Source organism: Rhinatrema bivittatum, chromosome 6, assembly GCF_901001135.1.
Source record: "Rhinatrema bivittatum chromosome 6, aRhiBiv1.1, whole genome shotgun sequence".
NCBI classification, from domain to species: Eukaryota; Metazoa; Chordata; class Amphibia; order Gymnophiona; family Rhinatrematidae; genus Rhinatrema; species Rhinatrema bivittatum.
Window position 1 is genome coordinate 82,422,870 of NC_042620.1, and position 18,979 is coordinate 82,441,848.

The 18,979-nt window shown below is 45.5% G+C and overlaps 1 long non-coding RNA gene across 2 annotated transcripts in view; it reads right to left on the reverse strand.

Annotated features, from left to right (window-relative positions):
* LOC115093581 overlaps window positions 1-18,979 on the reverse strand; it is a 183,647-nt gene that overhangs the window by 92,391 nt on the left and 72,277 nt on the right. The window contains exon 3 of one of the 2 annotated variants that reach the window (XR_003857341.1): window positions 7,655-9,091. The exons of the other annotated variant lie outside the window; for it this stretch is intronic. This is a non-coding gene — a long non-coding RNA (uncharacterized LOC115093581). Of the gene's footprint in view, window positions 1-7,654; window positions 9,092-18,979 lie in introns of those variants that run through there. 2 annotated transcript variants of the gene reach the window in all.

Below are 18,979 nucleotides of genomic sequence, written 5' to 3' on the forward strand. Positions count from 1 at the left end.
GTTTTTTGGGTTATAATATTTTATGATAATTTTACCACAGAAGACTATACTCAATGTCCTTTTTCATGTCAAATTAATTATTATAAATGCAAAATTTGTAATTGTGTGTGGTGAGGGCAGAGGGGATGGGGACAAGGCTTTAAAGTTTGCCTAGTACCTAATGCCCTTGCACCAGCCTGGAAAATATGCCACAAAGACCTCCATCATTCACCTATCTCCCATTTCTTCAAGGGAAAAATGATGGGGAAAAGGTGGGAGGCAGGTCTGAGGGTTCCTAGAGGTATGGCAGAGTTACCAGCTTCCTAGAAACATTATTACTGATACTCTATCTGCCACTCCTCTGGGAACTCTGACCCAGCTTTCCCCCTTCTGCAGCATTTGAAATCACTGAAAGGGCCAGACTCTAAGGGACCCCCCCCCCCCCCCCCCTTGCCCCTCTTGATGATTTGACCTGTACTGTGCCTTGAGGGAGAGTGAGTGGTGGGCAGGGGGAGAGCACCATCTCATACCTCCTCTCAGGCAGCAGATTGCCTTCAGCCAACCCTAGCTCTGACAGCCACATGCGGCAGCCAAGGTAACTAGCTAAAAGGTGAATTTTAAAAGCCCAATGCATGCCAAAATCAGGGGATGTGCAAATATGTTGGGCCAGCTCATGCCGAGTGGATTTTAAAAGCCTCTCAGATACACGTGTACATGCCGCTGTGCGCACAAATGAAAAATATCCAAAAAGGGTGGAGCATGGATGTGGTTTGGGTGGAACATTGGCACTCCAGGATTTGTGTGTAAATACTTATGCACAGTGGTGTGTGCCAGGGTCCCCTGCTGTGTAACGTCTGCTATGGATAACATGTAAGTTATAAAGCAAAAAAATCTAGACTGATCAGTGGGATTTTAAAAGTCAGTGCTAACAGGGAGAAGGAAGGTTAATAAGCTAGGGATTTGCAAGTACTATCTCTTAACTGGGTGAACTGGAAACAAACTAGGGGTGTGCATTCGGATTGACCGCATTAGTAAAACGCAACTCATATTTTTTTTTTACTTAAAAAATTGATTCGACATAAACGATCGGATTTCCCACATATCGAACATAGATATGTTCGATATGTGGGAAATCGCGATTGTTGAGCCAAAATAAAAATATAAACCCCCTCACCCTCCTTAATCCCCCCCCCCCCCGACTTACCACAACTCCCTGGTGATGGAGCGAGGAGTGAGGACGCCATTTCTGCAATCCTTGGCGAGAAGCATGTGACGTCGGCGGCACGTCGAGTGACGCTGGCGTCACGTGATTCCCGGCTCGTTCGCGCCGGATGGCTCGTTCGGCCCAAAAAGAACTTTTGGCCAGCTTGGGGGGGCCTCCTGACCCCCCAAGCCGGGAATCACGTGGCGCCGCGTCACTCAGACGCGGCGTCACGTGATTCCCGGCAAGTTCGCGCCGGACGGCTCGTTCGGCCCAAAAAGAACTTTTGGCCAGCTTGGGGGGGTCAGGAGGCCCCCCCAAGCTGGCCAAAAGTTCTTTTTGGGCCGAACGAGCCGTCCAGCGCGAACGAGCCGGGAATCACGTGACGCCGCGTCACTCGACGTGCCACCGACGTCACATGCTTCTCGCCAAGGATTGCAGAAATGACGTCCTCACTCCTCGCTCGATCACCAGGGAGTTGTGGTAAGTCTGGGGGGGGGATTAAGGAGGGTGAGGGGGTTTAAATTTTTTTTTTGCACATATGTACATATACCCAACTCATTGGATTTTTTTTATGTCCATATTGGCCGCAAGTGGGACCCCCTTTCGGACATAAAAAATATGAACATAAAATTTTGCTCTGCACATCCCTAAAACAAACTGGGGAAACTAGCAATGGCATTGGCATGTGTGCCTTTTAAAATCCCTTCATTTACACAGTAGAAGTGGCATTTGTGCGCACAAGTGTGTCCACTTAAAATTGATCATACAAGTATGCGTGGTCACACTATTTTATAATGCGTGCATATACACACATATGTTATAAAATGGCCACATCCCTGGGCATGGGCTGATGAACATCAGCACATGTGCACCCACGTACCAGTTTGAAAGTTACCATCCCTTTGGTTGCCCACACCACACCAACTTCTTGTTTCTCCTACACTTGTATACAGAGGGAGCTGGTTCATTGTGACTGGTTCATGTTTGTCTCAGTCTTCTCTCTTTCTTTGATTTAACATTTGGAAGAGAGACTGGAAGGGTTTTCAGTGCTTCCGTAGCTCTTTTTTTTGGCCAAATGAGTTCTCTGTACTTGCATTGCCTGCTTTGCAGAGGATGATGTACCACACAACATTTTTGTTAATGTAGGTGTGCCTTCAGATTGAAAAGGTTGGAGAACGCTGATTTATAGCATCTAAAAACTACCTCCCTAGCATGACAGCTTAGGTTTCAGTGATTAGAACCCCTGGCATTGCTAGTCTGTGTTGTTGTTATTTGAAAGGGTCTGTAAGGTCGTGAAACATAGACAGCAATGCAAGGGTTGAAGATTGCATGCTTGTGTAAGGGAAAGGTTTATGGCTAGTGACCTCTAATTACTGCCCTTTCATGGATAGGATAACTGTGAATTGGGAAAGGAGAATATCAATATCATTATCAATTATATTTATGTTCTGCTCTTCCGATCACATCCATAATGGTGAAGAACAAAATAAAAAAGAATATACACCAATTAACAATTAAAAATAATTGTGAAATGTGCAGATGGGGAAAAGTGGTTTTTTTACATTTGGATAAATGTTGGCCTTGCTTGCCAGCAGTTTCTTGTGCAGTGAAGCTTACTAAAACATTGGCAGGTTTTTTTTCTTTTAATCAAACTGCAACATGTATTTTTATTTAATTGATTTTTTTTCCCCATTGAATCATATAGAGCTGGAGTGAATAAATGTTTCAGAAAGTATGCAAATAAAATGGTGTGAAGATTGAAGTGGTGAAATGTTTTTGGTCTCTTGCCCTTAATTCATACTGATATCATAACCTGCACATGCTCAGTGGAATTTCCTTGCCTTTTTCTATAAGAGATGTTATCACCCGAGCAAATTTGCATGTCTAAAAAGGAGGAATCAGGTTCATACATAAAGAATGCTCTAGTTTGTTAGTTATAAATTAATTAATACTCAGTTTACTGCCATTTAGCCTCCCCACATATCCCTTGCCTTAGTTTTGACTAGCAAGTCTTATGTACCAGTCTTCCTGAATAGCTATTTGTTTAGGCTTCTTTTTTAGCCTCAAATTGAATGAATTAAGCCCTTGGACTTTGAAGTTATTAATCTAAATATTTCTTATCAAACTATGGGCCTGATTTACTAAGGATTTTTCCCAAGGACATAAAATGGAAGAAAAGCCTTAGTAAATCAGGCTCTATTCCATTAGTTTTGAAAAAGAGAGTTTGATAACTTAGAATAGATTTTTTATTTTTTATTTTAAGATGTCAAGTAGATTCTTTCTTGTTGAAAAGTTCTTTTTTATAAAAAAAAAACAAACACTTTTAAATAAAAAAAATCTTGAAAATTTATTGTGAAAGCTTTAAGGCGAACTTTCAAAGAGGTGTGCGCGTAAAAATTAGTAGATGCTTGCGCAAATAAAACATATTCACATAGATGCTATTTGATCAACCTCAAACATACACGTGCAAGTAATGGTGTGCAAATAAATGTGTTCATACAAAAAAAGGGTGGGCCAGGGGCAAGGCCAACATTTAGGCATATAGATTGCTCTTTTATAAGTTGCCAAAGTAACGTGCATACATATGTCATCTGTGTATATTTACACCTGCTAATTATCTGGTGTAAGTGAGAATAAAATTCTTTATAGCTAAATACTGTTATGCGTGCTGCCCACGGCAGCCCCGCGGCGCAGCCCTCTCACCTTTTCAGAAGGACTCCAGCTCCTGGCTCCTCTTCACTGGTGGCGGTGGGCCGCCAGCTCCGACCTCAGGTTCCCTCCAGTGCCTCCGGCCCTGCCATGCTACCCAGTGTTGCCAGCCAAGATGACCTTTTCGTCGGGCCTCTCCACGTGGCTCGTGGAGAGATGCCGCCATCAGTGCCTCGCTGCTTCCTAGGCGCATGCGTGCGCATCATTAGTTCTTTTAAAGGGCCCACGGTGGGAACCTGGCCGCAGACCCAGATACTGTCGTCAGACACTTCAGCGTATAAAAGCTCAGGCCTCACTCCACAGCATTGCCTTTGCAACAGGTCTCCTCATACTCCGAGTACTCGTTGCTGATCCGAGAATCGTCTCTTCATTGTGTTCCTGTTTCCTGTGGTTCCCGATTCCTGTACTCTTTATTCCTGTTTCGTCTATGTGTTGGACTGACTCTTTGGATTTGACCACCGCTTCGCCTGACTATTCAGCTTCTCTCCAGCCACGGACCTCCACTACGCCTGACTACTCTTCAGCTTCTCTCCAGTCCCGGACCTCCGCTACGCCTGACTACTCCAGCTTCTCTCCAGCCCCGTACCTTCGCTACACCTGACCACGCCTGCCTTCTCCGTGTCCTGACCATTGCCTTGATTGATGCCCACCTTCTCCATGCCCTGACCATTGCCTTGATTGACCACGCCTGCCTTCTCCATGCCCTGACCATTGCCTTGATTGACCACACCTGCCTTCTCCGTGTCCTGACCATTGCCTTAATTGACCACACCTGCCTTCTCCATGTCCTGACCCTTGCTTTGAATGACTACGCTACAGACTTTCCTGGGTCCAGAGTTCTACATTGCTTGCCACAGCCTCCACTTGCCGCTGGCTCTTATACTCACTTGTCAGTGATGCCTCCCCTCGCCTATCCTCTGGATATGGACTTACAAGGTTTAGGCCTTCTTTTGCTTGAGTGCCTCCAGTCACCTATTGTTCCTTTGGTGCCTGAGTTCCAATACCGAATCCTGTCCAGGATAGGACTATGCCATCTACCAGCTGCTGTCTCTGGGCTGAATCACTTTCCATCTCTAGCTAACCTTGAGGCCCACCTAAGTCCTGCCAGCCCTGGCACCCAAAGGCTCAACCCGAGGGGAACAAGGGCTATTATAGGTGAAGCTCCAGTGGCCTCTAGCTTCAGCCCACTCCACCTACTGATGGTGGGGACCCGTAGGTCCATGCCTGCGGGTTGCATCACCACCACCTCAGCCCAAGGGTCCACCTCCAATGCAACAAATACTGAATAGCTACTGGCTTTATTCTTCAAAATCTTATTTTTATTTTATTTTTGTAATTATTTTATATTGCAGCCATGTACTTCTTGTTCATAAATGAACCATGTGTTTCATCTCATTTCAAGTAAGTGTCCTCCCCCTGGTAGTCAGCTCGACCCTGTGCCGTGTTCCTGCTCCCTTTTATGAATACTTATCAGTTCCGACCGAACTCCTACATCTCTACATGGTCGAAGCCGCTTGCCTGACCCTGGCCATGTTTCAACTACTTGTCTGCTTCAGGGACAATGGAGGAATCTTGCTCACCGGCTTACAGTTCAAATTTCTTTGCCAATTTACGGTTTGAACAATTTCAAAGTACCTGTAGTTTCTCTTATGACCATAACAGAATGAAGGTGCCGCTCATAGAAAGGGTTGTCAAAAGAGGGGATCACAGAATGGTTTCCTCATGGATAGCAACCACACATTAGGGAGTTTCCCTGATGGTGAGTTGTTGATGATAGAGATAATCCAGGCATGGGTCAAGACAGGTAGAGTTCAGGCGTTGTGAGATTCCAGGCAAGGGTCAAAAGCAGGTATCCATCTGAGGGAAAGGAAGAGAAATGGATAGGGCTGAGACAGACTGGGCAGGCAGGCTAAGAGCAACTGGGCAGACGAAGGCTAAAACAGACTGGGCAGATGAAGACAGGAAGCAACACGCACTATAGGATATAGCTGGACCTGTTGCTGAGGCACAGTGCATCAGGGAAACTGCTCTTAAATATGACAAAGACAATGAAGTCATCAACAGGGGCCGCGGGGCCTTTCCCACCATGGTCCCTTAAAGAAGGCCAGTGTCGGCTGCGGACATGCCTAAGGAGTGCTGGGGGAAGTATGAGTTGGCAGCGTCCTGCCGCATGGCTGTCAGCAGCCTCCTGCTGCAGGAAGAGTCAGAAAAGTCCTACTGCACCGAGAATGGCAGCAGCCAACTGGAGCACAGCGTCTGCAGAGGTGAGAGCAACGGCTCATGGGGCATCCCGTGAGTCATCAAACGCAACAATGTGAGATAAACATTCAGTGCCACTTAACTGGATAAGTAAGTGCTTATCTGGCTAAATTGCAGCAGCTGAATATCTGGCTGTGATTATCAGCAACCACTTATCCAGATAAATACTTAGCCATATAAGTACTTATCCAGCTAAGTGGTGGGTGGGAAATGGGTGTTTCCCATTCAATTATATGGTCCATGTAAAAGTGCTACGGTGAGATTGGTAGCTATAGCAATCAAGCAGTGCCTGTGAAGTAGTAGTCTGAATAGAGCTAACTTAGCCAAATAAGTGTCAATATTCAACTTATCCAGTTAAATTAACCGGATAAGTTAGATTTGCTCAATAGCTGGATAAGATTTATCCAGGTAACTAGCAACTTAGAGATATTCAGCAGCACAGCCATGCTGCTAAATATTCCATGTGAGTTTTCTGGATAAATCTTATCAGGCTAATAAAATGGTTATTTTTGACTGCTTAATGATGATCTGATATGATTTCCGAACAACATAATAAAAAACACTAAATATCATTCAGATTTAGAAGCAAGCAGACATCTAAGTTATTGGCAGATGAAGGAGAGAACACATAGACTAAACAGGACGATATCTTGGATCTGTTAAAAATAATAAACCATGACTTCTCATTTTAATTTAACTGAACAATGTATATGTTTGTACTACTGTTTTTTAAGCCACAGAATAAAGTTTCATTTTAGATAAAATCCATTCATGCATAATCAAAGTCAAAAGGAACAAATGGACTATGTAATTATACCATAAATAAACTAAAATAGAAAATGTGCATGAAACTTGTACGTACCAGGCATGAATCCACTTGCATGGAAGAAACAGAAATCTCAAGCTCAAGGACAGATCTACTAAGCATTTTTCTCATAGCCACAGGAAGGGTAATTTTCCAAGGCATTTCTGCAGGTATAACAGAGCTTTACCTGCAGAAATGGCCTATCATAAAAGTTCCCGTCTGATACATGGTAAACCAGCATGTATATGTCCTGGGCCCGTAAGATTACCTGGACTGAGGCATTCTTTAGAGCAGGGTCAGGGAGGAGTTTGGGCTTAGAATACTTTGGGATTATCAAACTTGTGCACATAAATTTCCTCGAGAATTTCCTGTGCACAAATTAGCAGCTATGATTATGTGCTAGTAGTTATGATGGGATAATTTTCAAAGCAGATACATGTATGTAATTTTGTTTTGAAAACTGATGTAACTATTGCTTATATTTACCAACTTTCATATGCAGGCTGTTACAATATTGCCCTCATAACAAGGCCTTCTGTTTGTTACTGTAGCAGACATTCAAAACTCCAAATTAATACTGAATGTGTGTCAGGGGACTAGATAAATAATGACCTTGGTGAAGTCCATATGTTAGTTAATAATAACAAAATTCACAATAGTATACCTTAATCATTATCAGCACGGACCAGTTCGTGGGATGGTTTCAGAAGATAACTTTTATTGATACAAAAATTCTTGTTTTCTTGTTTATATAGGATAAATCTGGTTCAAGACTTGTAATACCATTGTGCATAATTTCATTGTGGTAAGTTCTGAGGGCATGATTTATAAAACGGTTGCCCACATTTTGTGCATTTGGGAACAGCCTTTTATAAAGCAAGCCTGAACTGTTTAACAATAGAAAGAGCCCACTGTATAAACTGAGAATAAATGAGTAGGTTCAGATTACTGTATTATATATCCTAATAGAAGATTCAGTGACTTTCAGACAAATCTGATTGGCTGCAATACAGTGTATTACTCCTCTAGAAATAACCTATTTAAACTAACTTAAGTGTTCAGAATGTTCAAGTCACCTGCTTATTAAAAAAATATATCATGAAAAACCCTACAGCAGATTTTAGCCTATAACAGAGAAAAAATCCCATCTGGGCAAGGCATTAACTGCAAATAAATGCCTTGTTGAGATGGGATTATTGCTTAAGACATCCCCATTCAAACCAGGCGGGAAAGGGATTTAGATCTGCAGTATTAAAGAAGGCTCAGCCTGGCTCAGATCTAATCCGAGGTCCCTTGACTCACCTTGTGAATTTCCGAGATGCATTGTAGCTCAACTCTTATTCCCATGTTTGATCCAGCTCAGCAAGACAGTCCAGTAACTAACAGTCTGTGAGTCATATCCCCCCTTCTGGATGACTGCTGAGCAATGTTTTTTCAGCTAATATAAAGAAAGAGCCCTAAATAAGTAGATGCAGCATGCCTAATTTGTCATTCTGCAGCATAAAGCTGAGAAGAGTAAGCTAGAAGATTTTGAAAAACACAGAAAATGAAAAAGAATGAAAGAGATCTATAGAGAGCTGATTATATATCATAGGTAGCATGGGTGTTTTGACTGAACTTGTTTGGCAACACTGATAGAGGAATCTTGTACAATATCACAGTATTTCTCAGGTTTGCAGACTATTTCTTTTCTCAGCAGGCTGCTTCTGTCTTCCATTTCCATAACTGCAGTCTTTTCAATATTGAGCACTTTATCAAAACATTTAGCTTTACCAGTGCTCCCTTTGCCTATGTCTCATGCATCCTCCAATTGTAAACGTTCTGACATGATCAGCTGCATTGCACTATGATAATTCAAGGTGCTAGAAAACTCAGCTGGCATTTTTTTGCTCTTTCAATGTTAAATTTTGTAATCAAGGCATCATAAAATTAAGAAATACCCAAGATGCCTAAAAAAAATGTCTATTTGTCCTCTATCTCTCAAAATAATTCCTCCAGTCTAGTGAATGCCAATGGCAGATTAAGGTGTCGTCTTCATTTCCACCTGAAATTTCCTTTAACAGACTCTGAAATTTCCTTCATTGGCAACTCAGTATTAAAGATGATAATTCTGTCTTATGTTACTTGCCTCAACGCTGAATATTAAAAGAGAAAGAAAAGTAGTTTACATATTTAATAACTGAAGAAGGCATCAATTTGTTTTTGCAGTAGACAGATACATTTTCAATATTGTGTATAAATACAAAATGAAACATAGATTTTAAGCATGCATAAAACAACCGTAGAGTAATTTATCAAAATGCAATGAGGGGTTATCACGTGTGTTAGAGCGTTATCGTAAGTGATAATGCCCTACTGCATGCGATAACTACCGCATCGTGGCGGTAAAATTTAAATGACGGAAAGGGGAGGGGTTAGGGTGGGGTTTGAGAGGGGTTAGGGAATTGTTTTTTTCAGTACCACTGTAGGCCATAATTCTTTAGACATTATCGCCGGCAGTAGCATTGGAAATAACACCACCTATTAAGGTGGCGCTATGGGGGCGATAGTATGCTTCACACTGCAACCATGGTGGGTGAAAACGCACCGCCACGATGCAGCTGGGTGCAGACTATTGCGCCCACCCCTTTTTCCTTCGCAGCTCATCATTCTCTTGTAAACATTGAGGAATGATGAATCCCTCTATCAGTTTTCAAATACAATGTACACATATCAATTGTGATTGAAAAGAGTATTGTTATATGTCTGAATATATGTACATATCTTTATCAGGGCTTGTGTGTGAATTGCTGACTGTCTTCTTTTGTACATACAAAAAATAACTGTCAAACAGAGAAGAAACTGACTGCTTTTAGGTTCTCTGTCTCTCTACAGTTTTCACTATAAGTAATGTACTGCCACTATGATCTCATTGGTCAATTTCACTTCGAGCGTCCCATATAAAAGGGGTCATGGCACACCTACAGACCACTTGACCGCAGGCGAGGATGGAGTAACATCTATCAGAGGCAAACACCGAATCTAATGACATGGAGAGATACAGACCCCAGCAGTTGGTTGTCCAGCATTCATTTGCACACCCCTGAGGAAAGATTTGACATCTGAAACACGGATAGTTCGTGTCGGGACCGTTATCAGCAGACGGACATTTTACACCAACATCAAATGGGGAAGTCTGAATTTCATCTTATTGATTTATTCAGTATTAATGCTTGTCAAGCCTTTTTTATGCATTGCTCACATTGAAAGTCCATCCACCCTCTCGCCCCGGCAGAGTCTCTAGGTCATGATACCATAAAGAAAAGTAAAGAAAAAAATTTTCTCGATTATATACATACAAAAAAATCACACAGGAGGAGGAGGAGAGTTTATGATTATATATACCACAAAGTAGTGGTGCGGGGACACCTACATTTATGTATGAAACTTTCCTCTAACTCCTTTTAACATTTTATTCTACACCATAGAGTTTACTTTAAAGAAATACACTCCACATTAAGTAGGTGTATTAAGTTGATGTTACACATTACAAAAATCGGATTAGCATCTAAAAAAAATTCTATTAACATCAGCGTGACAGGTTTTCACCTATGATTTTTTTACTATGCAAAGTTAGACAGAGGTCAAAAAAATTACTGCAGTTTGTTCACTGATTCTCTATCTCCTCTGCCCTCCTTCCAGTGAGCAAACAGAATGCAGTGTCTCTGTCTCGCTCTCACGGTGGAGAGACTTTAACTGCAGCAGTGAAGATGATTAAAAGCCCTTTGCCAATGTCAAAGTTCTTCCCTCTCCTTCCTTCTTAAACCTTATCTTTCACTATAACACAGCTTCCAAAAAGACAACCTCTCCCTGTGAAATCCAACAGAGAAAATGGAATTGTTTGTACATGTTTGGACCTTTCAGTTAGAGGATATCAATGTAATTTAGTCCAGGTGCCACCTATAGGCTTAACCTTGAATGGATCCTCTGTTTTATCTACTTGCCTACTTCTCCTACCTTGGCTCTGTTCAGACTACTACATCTCAGGCACTGCTTGGCTGCTATAGCTACCAATCTCACTGTAGCAATTTTACATGGGCCATATAATTAAATGGTAAACATATACAAATGAAGCAAAAATGTTAATTTATATTTGTGGGCACCCTCCATACATTTCAAGGGACATGAATGAAATGAAAATGGTCTCATTCATTTCATTTACCCATTCATTTCAAACAAATCTCTTGTAAAAAGTAACCACAGACTTTATTCCTATGGAAGCCATTGAAAACTGCCCTCCCTGAACTTATGCACATAGTTTTAGGAAACTGGAAAAGCCACTTAACCACATTCAGCAAATCTACAAGTTATTTCTTATTTTATTCTCAAGGGTCACAACTAAACATTTGGAGCCCGATATTCAAACGCTACTTAGCCAGATAAATTGGGCTTATCTGGCTAAGTGGCAGCTGCTGAACATAGCCAAATATTCAGCGGCCACCACTAAACCAAATAAATCTGATTTATCCAGCTAAGTATTGTTAGTGTTGCGATCCCGGTCGCCAGGCTAGCAACCGGGCCCTTACCTCCATGCCGGGGGTCCCGGGTCCGCCGCGCTCCGCTGCAGTTTCGGGCCTGGTCGGCCGCGTGGCAGCGGCGTCTCCCTCGTGGAGACGCCGTCGAGCCCGATTCTGACTCCTCCCCCCTGCCGGGTACGCGCGCACGCGAAGGGGTGGCTCTTGAAGGTCCAGCACCCGGAAGTGCTGAACCGCCCCCTTTCTGACGTCGGAGCTCGGCTGGCTATTTAAGGCAGCCTCAGTCTCTGTTTCCTTGCCTTGCAACGAGGTCGCTCCTGTGAGTGCTTAGTTGCGTTCCTGGATTCAGCTTGCTTCTTCCCTGCTTGTTCCGCTGCTTGTTCCTGCTTGTTCTTGTGGTTGCTCCTGAGATCCTTGCCTTGTTCCGTTCCTGCTTGTCCCAGTTCCCGCTCCGTTGAATCCACTCCTGCTTGACTCTTCTCGTCTGCCGCCAGCCTTGACCCTCGGATTCCTGCTTGACTCTTCTCGTCTGCCGCCAGCCTCGACCCTCGGATTCCTGCTTGACTCTTCTCGTCTGCCGCCAGCCTCGACCCTCGGATTCCTGCTTGACTCTTCTCGTCTGCCGCCAGCCTTGACCCTCGGACTTCTGCTCGACTCTTCTCGTCCTCAGCCAGCCTTGAACACCGGTTCTCCTAAGTCCCAGCGACCCGGACCCCTACGGGCTCCTCCTGGGGGGGTCTCGGGTTTCCAGGGCAAAGACTCTCTACTCCACGCCTGATCCGTACCGCCTCCCGGCTCTCTTTCCACCGTCTGGACTCCATCGTTCAGACAGCCGGGCCAAGGGTTCACTGAACAGACTCTCCCACAACAGTTTGCAAGGCCATGGACCCGGCGGAGACTCCCGGTCTACAGGCCATCCCGGGAATGGCCCAAAGAATCCAGTAGCAGCAGCAATGTATAGAAGTTTTGGCTGCCACTGTGGATCGACTGGCGAGTCGCTTGGATGCTCAACCCGTGGACGTAGTGGTACCACCTCCACCTCCAGCCGCTGTACCTCACCCGTCCGTACAGACCCAACTTCCGGCTCCCACGCGTTACTCGGGGGATGCCAAGACTTGTAGGGCCTTCTTGAATCAGTGCTTCATTCGCTTTACTTTGCTTCCGGGACAATTTCCTTCCGATGCGGTCAAAGTGGCCTACATTTTGTCCCTGCTGGACGGAAAGGCCATGATATGGGCCTCGCCGCTATGGGAACACCAAGATGCCATACTCCAGAATCTGCAACGGTTCGTGGACCATTTCAAACAAACCTTTGATGAACCAGCACGACAGACTACCGCTACTACGGAAATTCTACAGTTAAGACAAGGGTCTCGCTCGTTAGCAGACTACGCTATTGAATTTCGCACTCTGGCCATGGAGCTGGGGTGGCAAGACGACTGTTTGCGAGGCATATTCTTGGAGGGCCTCGCAAGTCGTATCAAGGACGAACTGATGACACGGGATATTCCCACTACTCTGAATGAGGTGATAGATTTGGCCGGGAGAATCGATCGGCGGCTGCAACAGCGTGCTAAGGAGGGCCGTCCGCCTCGACGACCGGTTTCCTTGGCGCCAACCTTTTCAAGGTCTCTCTCCTCACCTCACAAGCCACAGTCTACTCCCACTCACAATTCTTCTGAGGAACCCATGCAAATTGGGCGAACGCCGTTAACCGAAGAAGAAAGAAGACGGCGCACTCTAGGATTATGCTTGTACTGTGGTACCAAGGGTCACTTGCTGGCTCAGTGCCCCGCAAGGCCGGAAAACGCTTGAACCTAGGGAAGAGGGAGGAGACCTCTCTAGGTTGCCTTAATCCTGCTCCTCAATGTACGGTACCTGTTACCCTGCAGTACTCAGGGGGTTCCTTCCAGACTCTAGCCTTTATCGATTCCGGAGCTGGGGGAAACTTTATTTTGAAAGACTTGGTTTGTCAACTGGGGCTTCCTACAATACCCCGGAAGCCTCCACTCTGAGTCACCTCTATCCAAGGGACTCCATTGTCGGGAGACATCTCGGAGGTCACGGAACCTATCACACTTCAGACTGGGATACTCCATACCGAAAGACTCTCTTTTATGCTGCTAGAGAAATCTGTGCACCCAATAGTACTTGGTCTTCCTTGGTTGCAACTGCATGCTCCAATTATTCACTGGGACTCTCTTCAAATCGCTCAGTGGAGCTCCTATTGCTTCCAAAACTGTTTGGAATCGCCTCTGAAATCTACTCTTCCGCTCTGTCAAACTCTTTTGGAACTACCAACTCAGTATCAAAGCTTTGCGGACGTATTCTCTAAACAGAAGGTGGAACTTCTTCCAGCTCATCGTCCGTTCGATTGTGCCATTGATCTACTTCCAGATTCAATCCCTCCACGAGGCAGGGTTTACCCCCTGTCTATACCTGAGACGCAAGCGATGTCGGAATATATGTCTGAAAATCTAGCCAAGGGCTTTATTCGGCCATCTCACTCCCCAGCGGGGGCGGGGTTTTTCTTTGTGGCCAAAAAAGACGGTACCCTCAGGCCATGTATTGATTACCGAGGGTTGAATACTATCACTAAAAAGGATCGCTATCCGCTTCCTCTCATTCCTGAACTTTTGGACAGACTTCAGGGTGCTAAAGTTTTCACAAAACTTGACTTACGTGGAGCCTACAACCTCGTCCGGATTCGTCCCGGGGACGAGTGGAAGACAGCTTTCAACACCCGGGACGGTCATTATGAATATCTAGTAATGCCGTTCGGATTATGTAACGCTCCAGCTGTCTTCCAAAACTTAATGAATGAGGTACTGCGAGAGATGCTCCACTCCTTTGTCATCGTTTATCTCGACGATGTTTTGATCTACTCTCCAGACCTCGTCTCTCATCGCCGTCACGTCAAACGTGTCTTGCACGCATTAAGAGACAATCATTTATATGCCAAACTCGAAAAGTGTCTGTTTGAGTGCGAAACACTTCCTTTCTTGGGATACATTATTTCTTCGTCTGGCTTTCAAATGGATCCGGAGAAGGTTGCAGCTATCACCAATTGGCCTCAACCAGTGGGTTTAAAGGCCCTGCAGCGATTTCTCGGTTTTGCCAACTTTTACAGACACTTTATTCCACACTATTCCCAAAAGGTGGCTCCCCTCACGGCACTCACCCGCAAGGGCGCCAACACTCACGCTTGGTCTGCCTCAGCTTGCCTCGCCTTTGAAGAGTTAAAAAAGGCCTTTCTACAGGACTCTTGTTTGCGCCATCCAGATCCACAGCGCCCTTTCATTGTTGAGGTTGACGCCTCCACTTTGGCAGTAGGGGCCGTTCTCAGTCAACACGATGCTTCTGGCAAATTGATGCCTTGCTCTTACTTTTCAAGGAAATTCTCTCCAGCGGAGTGCAATTACGGCATCGGCGACAAAGAACTCCTTGCTATTAAGCTCGCTTTCGAAGAATGGAGACAATGGCTTGAGGGAGCCAACCATCCAGTGACTGTGTATACTGATCATAAAAATTTACAATACTTGGCTCAGGCTCAACGATTGAACCCTCGCCAAGCAAGGTGGTCATTGTTCTTCAGTCACTTTAATTTCATTCTTAAGTATCGCCCCGCTGACAAGAATGTTCGAGCAGACGCTCTATCTCGCAATTCCCAGCCTGAGGAGGAGGAGCCTCTGCAGCACATTGTGGATCCCGCAAGTATTCAATTAAATTTCACTCCGCTAGACCCTTCTTCTAAGACTCCTGTGCCTTTAAGACTTCGTAGGAAAGTTCTATGTTGGGGTCATGATTCTTTAACTGGTGGGCATGCAGGAGTACAAAGAACACTTGACCTTATAGCCCGCTTTTATTGGTGGCCTGGACTACGAAGAGATGTCTCTCTCTATTTTAGCTCCTGTCCTATCTGCGCACTACAGAAACCATTAACCGGTCCCCGAAGAGGCTTGTTACAACCATTACCAGTTCCTATGGAACCGTGGACGCATATTGCTACAGACTTTCTGGTAGAGCTTCCACCTTCTCAAGGCAAGACTGTGGTCTGGGTCACTGTGGACCGGTTTTCTAAAATGGCCCACTTTGTGCCCTTACCTAAACTTCCCTCCGCCACGGAATTCGCTTTGTTGTTTGTTCATCATATATTCCGCATTCATGGTCTACCTATGGATATAGTTTCCGACCGGGGACCCCAGTTCACCGCTAGATATTGGAGAGCCTTGTGCAAAAAATTCAAGGTACAATTAAGTTTCTCTACTGCATTTCACCCACAAAGTAATGGCCAAACGGAACGCATGAACCGTTCCTTGAAATCGTTCCTGAGAACGTTTATCAACCAAAAGCAAGACAATTGGGTGGATCTTCTACCTTGGGCGGAATTCGCCTACAACAATCAAGTACACACCGCAACTGGAAGATCCCCCTTCCAAATTGTATACGGCAAGCAGCTCAAACCACCCTTGCCGCTACCGGTACCAGTCTCATCGCCCGCCGCTCAGGCAGTTGCGGATCAACTGGGTACGCTTTGGGATTCTACACAGCACCGGCTCCAAAGGGTGGCACTCTCATCTAAGCGGTTTGCCGACCGCCATCGAACAGCAGCACCACAGTTCCTCCCAGGGGACAAAGTCTGGCTCAGCACTAAACACCTTCATCTCCGACAACCCTCGAAGAAGTTGGCACCCAAGTTCTGCGGACCTTTCCGCGTCGCGGAAAGAGTGGGCATGGTATCTTACCGATTACGATTACCCTCTTCACTGCGTATCCACAACGTCTTTCACGTTTCTCTACTGAAGCCAGTTATACTTTCTAAATTTCACCCTAGGCCACAGGACTCTTCTCCAGCGCCTACTGCAGAAGATCCCACCTTTCAAGTACGTGAGGTATTGGACACTCGTTTTGTGAACAGACGTTGGGAATATTTGCTAGCGTGGGAGGGCTGTGGCAACGAGGACAATACTTGGGAGCCAGCTCGTAACATCTTAGATAAGTCTCTTCTGCGTCAGTTCCACCTGGATCATCCTGACAAGCCTGGGCCTTTAAAGAGGGGGCCTAAACGGGGGGGTACTGTTGCGATCCCGGTCGCCAGGCTAGCGACCGGGCCCTTACCTCCATGCCGGGGGTCCCGGGTCCGCCGCGCTCCGCTGCAGTTTCGGGCCTGGTCGGCCGCGTGGCAGCGGCGTCTCCCTCGTGGAGACGCCGTCGAGCCCGATTCTGACTCCTCCCCCCTGCCGGGTACGCGCGCACGCGAAGGGGTGGCTCTTGAAGGTCCAGCACCCGGAAGTGCTGAACCGCCCCCTTTCTGACGTCGGAGCTCGGCTGGCTATTTAAGGCAGCCTCAGTCTCTGTTTCCTTGCCTTGCAACGAGGTCGCTCCTGTGAGTGCTTAGTTGCGTTCCTGGATTCAGCTTGCTTCTTCCCTGCTTGTTCCGCTGCTTGTTCCTGCTTGTTCTTGTGGTTGCTCCTGAGATCCTTGCCTTGTTCCGTTCCTGCTTGTCCCAGTTCCCGCTCCGTTGAATCCACTCCTGCTTGACTCTTCTCGTCTGCCGCCAGCCTTGACCCTCGGATTCCTGCTTGACTCTTCTCGTCTGCCGCCAGCCTTGACCCTCGGATTCCTGCTTGACTCTTCTCGTCTGCCGCCAGCCTCGACCCTCGGATTCCTGCTTGACTCTTCTCGTCTGCCGCCAGCCTTGACCCTCGGACTTCTGCTCGACTCTTCTCGTCCTCAGCCAGCCTTGAACACCGGTTCTCCTAAGTCCCAGCAACCCGGACCCCTACGGGCTCCTCCTGGGGGGGTCTCGGGTTTCCAGGGCGAAGACTCTCTACTCCACGCCTGATCCGTACCGCCTCCCGGCTCTCTTTCCACCGTCTGGACTCCATCGTTCAGACAGCCGGGCCAAGGGTTCACTAAACAGACTCTCCCACAACAGTTAGATATTACCATCAAAAATGACTGTTCTCTCAATACTGACACTCTTTCTGCCCCCATTCACAATATCATGCATTCTGCCCCACATAAACAGAGACCCTTATATATTCATGTCTTCTGAAGTATTTCTTCATTCTCCTGCACTTTTGTGTCATTATCACCTAGACCACACTATTGAGAACATAGGTACCTAAAATGAGCTCCTTCATAGATAGACTTTAACAAAGAATTATCTGTGGTTATATCAAATCATCTTTGGAGCCCATAAACAATGGGCTACATTTTGCCTATCTATATGGCATTGGTTGTGTGGCCAAACCCTGCAGACTGTTTTACCACCTGATCTTACACAGAAAAAAAATGATTGCAGAATTCATTATGCACATTTCACTACTGAAAAATATTCTTAATTTTTCTTGCATGTTCACTATATCTTTCCTATAGCTCAAAGGACAGTACAATGGTAATGAGCTTAGAAAACCAGGTTTAGCACTGAGTGGCCTCCTCTGCATTGGTGCTTGCTAAGGGCTCTTCTCTTGCCTCCTTTTCCATATATGGTTCCTTCCTCCATTCTTTCTTTCTTTCTTTACTTTCTCCCTTCTTTGCTTTCTCTCACAATTTTTCCTTTTCTTCACTCCTCTTCTTTCCCTCACTCCTTTCCCTATTTATCATTCCTTCTCTCTTCCTCTTTCCATTTTTCTTCTAGCATTTTCCCTCTTTCTCACTTTTCTTCATTCCTTTGCCACTGCTGCTGTAGCCTGAGCACAAACAGAGGTTCAATGTTAGTGAAAGAAGTCTTCCTGTCAAGTGCCCTTCTATGCATGTTGTAATCTTAAAATCACCTTCTAAAAGCCAAAGAGTTTCCAACTTAAAAATCCATGCTAACTGCTGCATAGTTTTCTACATTTTAGTACATAGGGTACAAATTCCTAGTTCATTATCCTACATTAGTGTCTCCATTAACATATTATCATATGTTGCCATGTGTTACATTAGGTGTGGCATTGCCAATTACTGTGACTTTCTATTATTACAGTTTATTATATTTTGAACCCTAGTTATTAAAGGCAAAACTAAAACAATTTTAGTATGTGCTAAAAGTGATTTAGTGTGCATGCTAAAATAAGCATTATTGACCTAGTCACTAAGAAGTCGATATTCAGCACCACTTAGCTGGATAAGTTCCGACTTAGGGCTGGATTTTCTTTCTTCGCACTGGTTTGTGAATCCCGGCACTAACGGGGGCGGGGGGCGGGCCTGCGAAAGCCAACAGCGATTGCACCACAGCGGTGCGATCACTGCCGGCTTTCGCACCCAATAGCGCCATCATAAAAGGTGGTGTTATTGGGCGCGCTACTGGCAGCGACAAGGGGCCTTACCTTTTTGCCGTCAGCGAAGTTTCCGCGGTGTCCACCCCGACGCCGCCCCGACTCCTCCTCTTCCGGGGCTGACGCCGCCCCGACTCCGCCCCGATCTAGGTATTGCATGCGAAAAGTCCCTTTTCGCATGCGATAGGGTTAGAAAATAACCCCCTTAGCTGGCTAAGTGGTGCTGAATGAATAATCGGCCATG